We start from the raw sequence: 12,411 nt of genomic DNA on the forward strand, positions 1-12,411 counted from the left end.
GACAGGAGCCCACTGGTAAAGGATAGTGATTCTTGCATAGGAAAAGATAGGGACTGTTTGCTTGTGTCGCCAGCCAGGAGCCCTTCCGCATCCAAGCACTTTGATGCCAGACCGCCATCATACATTGTTTCGAGGTAGTCTCTGCAAGCTCTCTGTAAATGCTGCTGGGCAGTTTGGCCGTGTTACACAGACTATGTTACAACCTTGTTGGAACCTTACATGAATACACTTTACGCCAATCCTTGGTCTTTGCGTGCATTCTCTCCCCTCCCGGGAACCAAACGCACGGCCAGGGCTGCTGTTAGAATTCATGGGCCCCATACAGCCAACCTGACAGGGCCCCCCACCCCAAAAAAAAAAAAATCTTACTATGCTCCAGTTATGAATGAACACAGTCAGTGATTACTACCAATCACTCATTGTGTTCATTCAGAACAGGAAGGAGCTAGTAAACATGACATATTTACTGGTCCATTCCCCCACTCTCCATTCTGGAGGATCCTATTGTGTGCTTGCAGTCGCCTGTGGAAAGGAGAGGAGAGAAACTGGCAGGGGTGGGCACACATGGGGACCTGGGCAGCAGGGGGGAAACTTATGGTGCACAGGGAGGGTGATGGGTGTGGCAGGCGGGCAATTACTGGAACCGATTTCCTGTATGGCTCGCTGTGCAGCAGCTGAGAGCCAGCGGGAGGGAAATAAGAAGCCAGCTTACAGCTGCATACAGGTGATCAGTTCCAGTAATTTCCCCCCGGCTGTACCGATCACCCTCCCTGCCCACATCCGATTCACCCAGTTGCCTGGGCCCCCCGTTTGCCTGGGCCCCGTACAGGAGGACTGGTGGTACCCCCTTATCCACGGCCTTCCTACAAGTGGTATAAAGATAATGCTGGTGTGTTTCTGCCATTTGTAACATAAGGGGAATGCAATAAGGGAGACCAGAGGAGCCCTTCAGTTTGGAGTTTGAATGGTATCCTGCTTGACTGAACTAGAGCAAGTTACCTTTCAGTTGATATAGACAATAGCTTTGTAGAAAAAAGAAAATTTGAAAGGGGAACATTTTCCCATAGAAACCAACATCTCATTTAAAAGCTGAAGAAGCTGAATACAATAGGCAATGACTCTACATAGGGTTCCAAATACAGAAGTCCTGCCACCTGTCTGACCCTTCATCCAACAAAAATGGAAATTGAAGCTCCACACTACTGCTAAGAGGTCCAGATACAGCTATATTCCAATATAAGTCAGGGGACAGTCAAATGCGTTTCGGGGGTCCAAAAATGTCCCCTTCATCAGGGCTTAATTGAACACCATGTGAATGGACTAGAAGTGAGCTGGACCATTCATGTTACTTCTATAAGAGTAATTATAAGACCAGGCATTATCAACAGCTGGTTTGGCAGACCTTACTGATTCTTACAAATCCTGTTCAAATATCTTGAGACCCATCCCTTTGCTCCTGTTTAGGCCCAAGCTTCCAGAATGCATAATCTTCAATCGTTTGAGCCACCACCTCATTGCTACAACCCTCTCAATTCCTTTCAATCTGACTTCCACCCACAACACTCCATAGAAACTGCCCAAAACCTTACTAATTACCAAAACCAATGGCCACTACTCCATACTCAGACATTACTGCTGTCTTTGACATGGTTGACCATTTGCACCTCCTCCGAAGATTCCATTCTCTCGGCCTCCAAGACTCTGCTCTTTCCTGAATCTTCTACTTATTTCAGCACAATTTCAGTGTCACCTACTCTCTGCTCCCAAGGCACTGCCCTTGGACCCCTTCTGTTCTCTATCAATACCTCCCATGGTTTCCAATACCACCCCAAAGATGATCAAATCTATTTCTCCACTCCTCAGCTCACCCCTTCCGGTTCCGCACACATCATGTGTGTCCAGGTGTGATCCTGGACTCTAACCTCTCCCTTTGAGCCCACATCCAACCACTGTCCAAATCTTGCCTCTGTCACCTCTGCAACATTTCCAAAATTCACCCATTCTTAACAACTAAATAAAACATGCAGCGCGTTGGCAGAACTGCACGTGAATTGCGCATAAAACACGCAGCGCGTTGGCAGAACTGCATGTGAATTGCGCATAAAACACGCAATGCATTGGCAGAACCGCATGTGAATTGCGCATAAAACACTCAGCGCGTTGGCAGAACCGCATGTGAATTGCGCATAAACCACGCAGCGCGTTGGCAGAATCGCACATGAATTGCGCATAAAACAAGCAATGCGTTGGCAGAACCGCACGTGAATTGCGCATAAAACAAGCAATGCGTTGGCAGAACCGCACGTGAATTGCGCATAAAACAAGCAGCGCGTTGGCAGAACTGCATGTGGATTGCACATAAAACACGTAGCGTGTTCGCAGAACTGCATGTGAATTGCGCATAAAACACGCAGCGCGTATGCAGAACTGCATGTAAATTGCGCATAAAACACGCAGCGCGTACGCAGAACTGCATGTGAATTGCGCATAAAACAAGCAATGCATTGGCAGAACCGCATGTGAATTGCGCATAAAACACACAGCGCGTTGGCAGAACCGCACGTGAATTCGCATAAAACAAGCAATGCGTTGGCAGAACTGCACGTGCATTGCGCATAAAACAAGCAGCGTGTTGGCAGAACTGCATGTGAATTGCACATAAAGCACGCAGCGCGTTCGCAGAACTGCATGTGAATTGCACATAAAACACGGAGCGCGTTGGCAGAACTGCACGTGAATTGCGCATAAAACACGCAGCGCGTTGGCAGAACTGCACGTGAATTGCGCATAAAACACGCAGCGCGTTCCTGTGCGATTCACACGCATTTCCTAATGTGAATGGGCCCCTAAAGTGGAAGTGATCTAAAAAAAAAGTGCGGATTTGATCTGTTATTGAGGACATTTGGAAATGGTAATTGTGAAAAATCGAGCCTTTGCCTTGCGAGTACAGATGGGTAGGTACTGTAAATGTCGTCCTACATGACCTCTGTAGTCTCATGACTGTATGACCAGCCCGGCGCTCAGCCTGCCCATTATTATGATTCTCCAGTAACCCGGCCGGTTAATGTTTGACACAGCGCACTCCATGAGCAAAGTCAGCACAAGGCTGCCCAGGGGACACTTATTTGCTTGACCCCTCAAACACAGACAGGACACCGGAGCTGACATTACTTGGCACGGTGACCAGCGGCTGCGTGGTGTGACAGGGCAGATTCATTACATCCAATAGCAGAAGGCACACTGTCACGCCAGCGGTTGCTGCAATTCCAAACATCCGGGGGGGGGGGGGGAGAGCCAAAGATCAGTGCAATACAGCACAGTTTATTTGATTACATAGAGATTTGCAATAAGAATTGTATTACAGTAGAATGCCGTGGATAGAAAAAAGGTCTAGTGGGCCACAAAAAGCAGAAAGCAGTTGGCTCCGTGCACACACTAGCTTTAAAAGAAAAAAAAAAACGCTCCTAGCAGCAGCTGTTGAGCATTTTTTTTTTCTGCCTCTAGAAGCAGATAGTATGATCCTGTGTGTCCATGCACGCTATTTTACTCTAGAAGAGTTTTTGAAGTTTCAGCTTCTAGGAGCAGAAAAAATTTTTTTTTGTATTTTTGGGAGCGATTTGCCAGCAGAAAAATAAGCTGAACGCTCCAAAACTCTGCAAAACCCGACTAACTAAGAGCCAGTTTCCAGTGTATGGGGGGGGTGGTGGTAGTGGAAGGCTTTCTCAGGTGGGGCTGGGGTGTTGTTGGTCAGTGTCAGGCTCTCTTCGTGAGGGATGGGGGTGTTGGTTGGGGTCAGGGACTCTCCGTTGGGGGGGGGGGGAGCCAATTTTTGTGTTGCCTAGGGCAGCACGAACCCTAAATACACCGCTGACCATGTGGCCCTATACAGCCAACCTGACAGGGCCCCCCCCCCAAATAAAAAACCCCACAGTTTACTATCCTACGGTAATGAATGAACACAGTGAGTGATCGGTACCGATCACTCCTTGTATTCATTCAGGAAAGGAAGGGGTTGGTAAATGTGATATATTTATCACATCCTTTCCCCACTCTCCATCCTAAAGGATCCTATCGTGTACTTGCAGCTGCCAATGGGAAGGAGAAGAGGGAAACTGGCAGCACTGTTGGGGTGGGGGCACACAGGAGGGGATTTGCCCCCCCACTGTGCCAATCACCTTCCACGCTTACATCCGATTCGCCCAGCTGCCTGGGCCTCCATGCTGACCTGGGCCCCCTACAGGAGGAAAGGTGGTACCCTCTTATCCACAGCCCTGTTCTTAACAACCAATGAATAGCTTGGCTATTAAGGAGCAGGTTGGCAAGCTGGCCGCCGCATCCTTAACCCCTCCACGCCGGCACCTCCCGGCCCTTTAAGAGTTTCAGAAGCCGGGAGGCGGGGCGGGGTTTAGGATCATGTGACCACCGTGACGCGCCGTCACGGCGGTCACATGATCAGGAAAGGTCACGATCGAAAGAGGAGATCGGGACCTTTCCATGAGCACTGGACATGTGTGCTGGGAGTGTGTAGGACGCGCACTCTCGGCTAATATGTCCTTTTTTAATAGAACGCAAATGTGCGGCTGCTCGGCGTCTAGGCCCAGACGCTGGGAGGCCGCACATTTGCGTTCGGCCGGCATGAAGAAGTTAATAGATGACTCATCCGCTGTCAGAGGGGTTCCCCGCTGACAGCTAAGTGTAAACAAAAGAATTGCTGGCAATTAACTGAGAAAAAAACATCATGGGGTTCCCCCACTCCAATCCCTACCAGGTCCTTTGAGTTTAAGGGGAACACCACACCAAAAAAAGAAAAAACAAACACGTGGGGTCCCCCCCCAAATACCTACCATATAGCTGATGGCTCATCGGTTGTTAAGGACGCGGTGGCTGGCTTGCTGACCCGCCCCTTAGCAACCAGCTATACACCGCTAAACGCCGGCACAATAATGATGATATTGAGTGGTTTTTATCCAGCGTCCTTCCATTGCGTTTTCAGCTCCTAGAGTGGATGGAGTCTAACTTGCCCAATTCTCCTCTCTTGTAGTCTCCCTCTGTGTTGCTAAACAAGTCCCTGCAGCCCCATCTACCCTACGCTCAGGTAGGCTCAGATCCTCTGACATCATCAAGTACAATGCAGAACCCATAGCCTTGCATTGGAGGGAAGGACACTGAACGACAGTCCCCTGACCAGGGGCGGACTGACCATTTGGAAACTCAGGCACTGCCCGAGGGCCTGGGGTCAGTAGGGGGCCCCATGAGATGCCCCTGGTACCTTTTTCATAGGCTTTTTTGAGTTTGGGCAAGGACACAGGGGCCCCATGATCCCCTATTGCCCAGGGGCCCCATGAGTTGTCAGTCCACCCCTGACAGAGCATAAGCAAGTAGAGGAGGTTGCTGCCTACTAGGAGTAAGAAGGATTAGGTAAGAAAAATTGTTGTTTTTTTACTCCCCTTCAGATCTAAATGAGCATTTAACCCTTGAAATTTTGGGGCAGCCCCCTCACTTATGTGGATACCCTCATGCAATGGCTCCAGGGCCATCTTTAACATTGATTGGACCCTGGGCAAATATTTTTTTGGGCCCCACCACCCATGACATTTCGCTCTCCACCTGCTGTGAGAAATACAATAAATATCAGCTAAACTCAAAATCAGTTAACTGCAGAAGATCAGGCAGCAATTGCAATTGATTGCCGGAGGTTACAGCATATCATTACAGCTCACTGATTAGTTGCTACAGGTTACAGCACATGATTTCTGCTTGCTGATTGGTTGCTAGAGGTTACTGCACATCCCTACTGCTCGCTGATTGGTTGCTAGAGGTTACTGCACATCCTTACTGCTCGCTGATTGGTTGCTAGAGGTTACTGCACATCATTACTGGTTGGTTGCTAGAGGTTACTGCACATTATTACCGCTCACTGATTGGTTGGTAGAGGTTACTGCACATCATTACCGCTCACCTATTGGTTGCTAGAGGTTACTGCACATCATTACTGGTTGGTTGCTAGAGGTTACTGCACATCCTTACTACTCACTGATTGGTTACTAGAGGTTACAGCACTTAATTAACCTCCTTAGCGGTATTCCCGAGTGTAGCTCGGGGTCAAATTTCTATACCAAGAGCGGTAACCCCGAGCTACACTCGGGCTTACCATGCGGCGTTGCTCTGGGGGTCCCTGCAGCACTTACCTTGTCCTTTGCTCCCGCGATGTGTCCCCTGCAGCGTCCCCGGCCATCTCCTCCGGCCGATGCCGGCATCCGGCTTCTGTGTTCCGGTCCCTGTGACGTCGGGACGTACGGGCGCTGGAACTGGCGTGAAATTTGAAATTTTTTAAAAATGTCATTTTTGCTGTCATTGCTGTTTCAATGCATTTCACATATATTTCGTCCCTACTGCTTTGTCCTGCGCCCTGCCTGCATTTTGAATGTTCTTTCTGCCTGGAAACTTAGAAAAGTCCATGGCGTCCAAAAAGCGTCCCTTTACGTCAAAAGCGGTTTTAGAACAGCGATAGTAAATCAGAACCACTTGCAGAATTGAGTGATAATGATTTGTGGGGAAATTCGTCATCACTGAAAACAATTTTGGAACTTTGCTCAGCGATGTGCGAATTTGCCTCTGTATTTCAAATTTCAGTGTTTTTGGTTTGATTATATTATTGAATTAAATTTATTATTATATTACTATTTTTTATGATTATTTATTAAATTATAATTTATGATTTCGTGTATCAAATTTTATCCTACCCGGGATGTTTACTAGACTCTTGTTCGCACAGATTTCAGTGAGTTATTCCTAAAAATTACAGCCTACAATAAAAAACTACATATTTCCATGCAAAATAGTGGTACCGCTTTCAGCACAAAAAATCAGAAAGAATCATACCGCCAAGGAGGCTAAGTCTCACTGAAAGGTTGCTGAAGGTTACAGCACATCATCTCCTCACTACCTGCACACCATAGACTGAGAAGGATAGGGGGCCAACCAATAGACAGAAAACTCCTAGGACTTCTGGGATTATGGGCAGTGCTGGGGGGGAGGGTGTGATCAGTGGCAGTGTTGGGGGAAGGGTTGATGGGATCAGTGGCAGTGGTGGCGAGGAAGGGATAAGCGGCAGTGCTGGGGGAATGGGATGAGTGACAGTGCTGATGCGGGGATGAGATCAGTGGCAGTGCTTGGAGAGGATGGGAACAGTGGCAGTGCTGGATGGGGATGGGAGGTGACATTTCTACACCAATGTTAGGGGGGATTAAAACTGAGCATTGTCTCTCTAGGAAAGGACTACAGAATACCTTCCACAACATTGGGTGGATATGTAGTTTACAAGTGGTGAATTGGACAGGTTAGATAACAGTGCTTCAGATAATGCTGCAGAGTTTCACAGGAAAACACTGGATTTCTGGCAGGATCAAGTTTTTTCCATTTATCAAACACATATAACAATTAGCATTTCATTGTATTTTAATGGACCAAAAGGGAACAAATAAGAGAAGTTCATTGTTTAGGTTTACATCCACCTTAAGGAGATTTGTGCCCAAAAAAGAAAAGCAGAGGGCAGAGTACCAGTCTCTGGTATTTGATGTGGTCTCCCTGCAGCTGATTTTTTCCATTACAGACTTACCATGTCTTGTACTCTCTGTATGGAGGCAGCCATCTTGATAAAGGCAGGGCTTTGCTTCCTCATTCCAGAGCCTCCAGCAAGGAAAATAGTGAGCAGCACAGTAGGGAGACCACCAAATCTAATTTTTAAAGAGGACTTTAACCTGGAATTTTTCATTTAAATAGGATTTTTAGCGTAGAAGAGAGCTACTGGGGGTTATTTACTAAAACTGCATGATGCAAAATCCAGTGCAGCTCTGCATAGAAACCAATCAGCTTCCAGGTTTTATTGTCAAAGCTTAATAGAACAAGCTGAAGTTAGAAGCTGATTGGCTACTGTGCACAGCTGAACCAGATTCTGAGTGCTCAAGTTTTAGTAAATCTCCATCACTATTGCAGGCCATAGATGGGGAGAAAACCGGCCGTTTTTTTAACAAAAAAAAGAAAAATCGGTCATTCAATAGGCTGATGTTACCACCAACAGTAAAAAAAATCGGCCGATTTTCTTCCCGTCTACGGCCGGCATTTAATTACTTCTGTCCCTGCAGAGAGCTCCGCTATTATATTTGACATTAAAAAGTATTGTGGTTGCAACATTGTATCTATTTGCATCCATTTCGGATAGAGATGGGGTTTTTTGGATACAAATAGATACATTGTTGCAACCGCAATACTTTTTAATGTCAAATATAATAGCGGACTGGAATTTTTCTTCTTTCTCTTCTTCTTCTTCCTTCTCTTCTTCTTTCTCTTCTTCTTCTTTCTTCTTCTTCTTCTTTTTCTTCTTCCTCTTCTTCTTTCTCTTCTTCTTCTTTTTCTTCTTCCTCTTCTTCTTTCTCTTCTCTTCTTCTTTCCTCTTTCTCCTCTTCTTCTTCTTTCTCCTTCTTCTTTCTCCTTCTTCTTCCTCCTTCTTCTTCTTCTTTCTCCTTCTTCTTCTTCTTTCTCCTTCTTCTTCTTTCTCCTTCTTCTTTCTCTTCTTCTTTCTCTTATTTTTTTTCTTCCTCTTCTTCTTCTTCTTCTTCTTTTTATTTTTTTTCTTCTTCTTTTTCTTGTAGGTCATGGCTCATGCGCAGATTTTTTATTGGTAAAAAGATCGGCCGATTTGCCCATCATTGCTGCGAAAATCAGCCGTTTTTTTTCCAACTTTACCGATCAAAAAAATCTGACAAAATCCAGAAAAATGGCCGACCAATTAACCCATTAACGGTGCGAAAATCGGGCGATTTTTTTTTCGGCCAAAAAATCGGCCAATTTTAGACCTATCTATGGCCTGCATATGTCTTTCCTGCATTAAACTTCTTTACCTGTCTGTGTGCCCTGTACACTGAGCTGTGCATGCGCAGCTCTGTATACACATTTCAGCAATGCCGAGATTAATGAATTCCTGCACATACATGGGAGCGTCACGTCAGCCGAGCCAATAAAAATGGCCAAAGATCAGTGGGAGGCTGGGAGCTCCGGGACATTACAGCACTGGATAGAAGGTGAGTATATTTATTTTTTAGGCTCCATGCACATGGGGAGTTTTAATAACGTAGGTAACATAAGCTGTGTAAAGTCACATCAAAAAAGTATTTTTCAGTGTTTTTTTAGCGTTTTTGCATTAGCGTTTAGCAACGTCTTTTCATGTTTGCGGTTTTTAGCGTTTTTTACCAACATTTTTTTTTTAGCTCAAAAAAAGTCCAAAAACACTGGTTTGGCCGCGTTTTTCAGCATTTTTACAGCTACAAAACTCCACTAGAAACCCACTAGTCCTGGGTTTTTTTTCCAGCCAAAAAATGTCCCTGCCAAAAAACGTTGATTCCAGTCTATGTGTGTATGGACACATGAGATAACATGCTGGGGGGGTTACTGGCTGTAGAAAAAAAATGTCAAAAGCCAAAAACAGCAGCTGTAAAAAAGTCCCGACCCCATGGTTCCTAACAGCAGCCCTGGCCGTGGACTCCACACCAAGAATACACAAACTCCTACACACTAGAGTTATGCCATTTTTTGGCCGGCCAGTCAAGACAGTCGCAGACCCTGCTCCTGGAAAAGCCAGGGAAAAGTTGTTGGCACCGGAAAGGGAGCTCATGGACATCACATCGCTGGAGCAAAGGTGTGTATTTGTGGACTTTAGTTTTGCCTTTGATCTCACACTGCAAATATACAACAATGAGGCCATAGACACAGGAGAGCCTAGGCACACTCACACACCAGGAAGTGCACTTTTTTTCTTTTTCTTTTTTGGAAGAATTAAAGACAATAAGGTAGATTTTCAGGATATGGTTCAGACACAATTTGCATTTAAGTGTTTCCTGTACCAGAGCCAGGGGCGGACTGAAAACTCATGGGGCCCCCGGGCAATAGGGGATCATGGGGCCCCTGTGTCCTTGCCCAAACTCAAAAAAGCCCATGAAAAAGGTACCAGGGGCATCTCATGGGGCCCCCTACTGATCCTGGGCCCTTGGGCAGTGCCCAAGTTTCCAAATGGTCAGTCCGCCCCTGACCAGAGCAAATCTTTGCTCAGGTCCACATTGACTCTGTTCTAAATTTCAAACACATAAACAGCTCCATATCCTTGTCCTACCCATTCAATCCTCTCATCCTGTATGGGTGGTTTTATGTTTGAAAGGAACACCTTTCTGTGTTCCCTGCTGACTGTTTTGTCATTTATGAATGAAGTGACGCCAAGCCGCCGTTGTTATTGAACCGCCAGTGGTCCTGTCCCCTGCCAGGGCAGGAAACTTGTGCAGAAAGCAAGTGAAGATCTAGTAGACATCCCGGTGTGCACATTTCTATAGGAAATAACAACATACCCGGCATGACATGATCCGTCCCTAGAATATCTGTGATAAAGCACCAAACATCCTATATATAAATATATATTGTCCTAACCTAACCCCAAAGTGGTTAACCAAAGGCAAAAAATATTTTTCCCATAATGTACTCTACACACAAAATGAGGCCCTCGTGTGCGTTTCTCCCACCTGCCTAATCACTCTCTCATTGGGGATAGAAGAGAATTGTTCATGTGAAATTAATGAAGTGTGCCAATTTAATTCCCAGCATAGCACAATGGTGGTGAGCCATGCAGGGCGTGTTCTGACATTTTCTAACGTGCACTTGCCTGTGTCCAAGCCCCCATTGGGTGGGGCGAAACGCGTCAAAGGGCGTGGCCAGAGTGACGGCTGAGGCCACTCACAACATAACGTCTTTCTCTCTCTAACTGCTTGGGATCAGTATGAGCGGCGTCCATCTTCCTTTCTTTGCACTCTCCTGGGTCTCAGACCAGTGGACTCAGTCTTTACGGAGTAGTAGAAGAAATAACACGAGTGTGCCAAGCACTGTTGGTGGTAAATGAGTGACAGAAATCTGGAGCAGTAGATTAGCATAAAATTTACTGTGAAAATTGGCAAATGTGAAACTTCAGCTCAGATACAACAGGCTTATGGGGAACATTCCATGAAGAAATGAGGGATTTTTGAATAGCTTAGGTGGTTGGGGGTGTGGTAAGATGTTCATGATGACAAAGAAGTGGGCAGCCAAAAAAAAAGGTTGGATGTCAATGCTGAAAATGAAAAGGTCACGGGAATCTATTCGAAGGAACGCTAACCTGACAAGTGGATTCTCCACCACGACAATGCTCCTGCACATGATCTGTTAAGTGATTGCAGGTTCCTGGACCAGAAATCCATTCTGAAACTTGACCAACCACCTTATTCCCTTGACTTAGCACCCTGCCACTTTTGGCTGTTTCCAAGGACACAGGCCTTTAAAGGACACATCCAGAGTGCTGAGGCAAAGATACTGCGCAGCATTCCAGAAAACGAATTCCAGGAATGTTTCCAGCAGTGGCACCGTCATCTAGAAAAGTGTATAAAAATGGGACTCAGCGAGCGCTTATAGAAAAAGCAGCTGATACACTAAAAGGAAACCATAAAACCTTCTAAAATCAAAAATATATCACGTAGTGCAGCGCTAAGATCAATGGCATATAAAATCAATATAAACAATGTAAAAACGTATGAGGTTGAAATATCCCAATAAAACTGCCGGTGAAAGCACTTAAATCATAAATAAAGTAATGTCCAATCCGGGTATGGATGATAAAGATATCCCAGATCAGGGGTGGACTGACCATTTGGAAACTCGGCACTGCCCAAGGGCCCGGGGTCAGTAGGGGGCCCCATGAGATGCCCCTGGTACCTTTTTCATAGGCTTTTTTGAGTTTGGGCAAGGACACAGGGGCCCCACGATCCCCTATTGCCCGGGGGCCCCATGAGTTGTCAGTCCGCCCCTGTCCCAGATACACTATGTACTGTATTCAGATAATAAATAGTTCTATATAGGTGCAGAGAAATAATCCAGATAGGTGACTCTGATTATCCCAGTGTAACGGGTAATCCAGTGATGTGCGGAGAATAGTAAAATTGCACACTCACCCGAAGCGCATTTTACATGTGCATTTTATATAAACAGCCAGAGGTCCCTTCTGTAAAGGAACAGGATGCAGCCTGGTATGGATAACCTCCTCTGTAGATCTGGGCGGTAAGGATGTTACTCTAGAGGTCCTCTTGAAGGTAAGCTGCGATGGGGTCTGATATGGATCTCTCTCCTCTGGGCCCTGGGATGGTCACCTGGGATCATCTGAGCATCTAGAAAAGTGTGTCGCAAGGGGACTACTCTGAAGGGGACAACAGCCACTAGTGTATAGGTAAGCAAACATATTTTTTTCACAGTCCATTCCAGGAATTAAACTGTCACACCTCGTATATATAGGGATTGGTTTACTAGACTGGAGAGTGCAAAATCCGGTGCAGCTCTGCATAGAAA

The sequence above is a fragment of the Staurois parvus genome, unplaced genomic scaffold (genome assembly GCF_062004578.1).
Source record: "Staurois parvus isolate SC_StPar_1 unplaced genomic scaffold, SC_StPar_1.0 ptg000949l, whole genome shotgun sequence".
Taxonomy (NCBI): Eukaryota; Metazoa; Chordata; class Amphibia; order Anura; family Ranidae; genus Staurois; species Staurois parvus.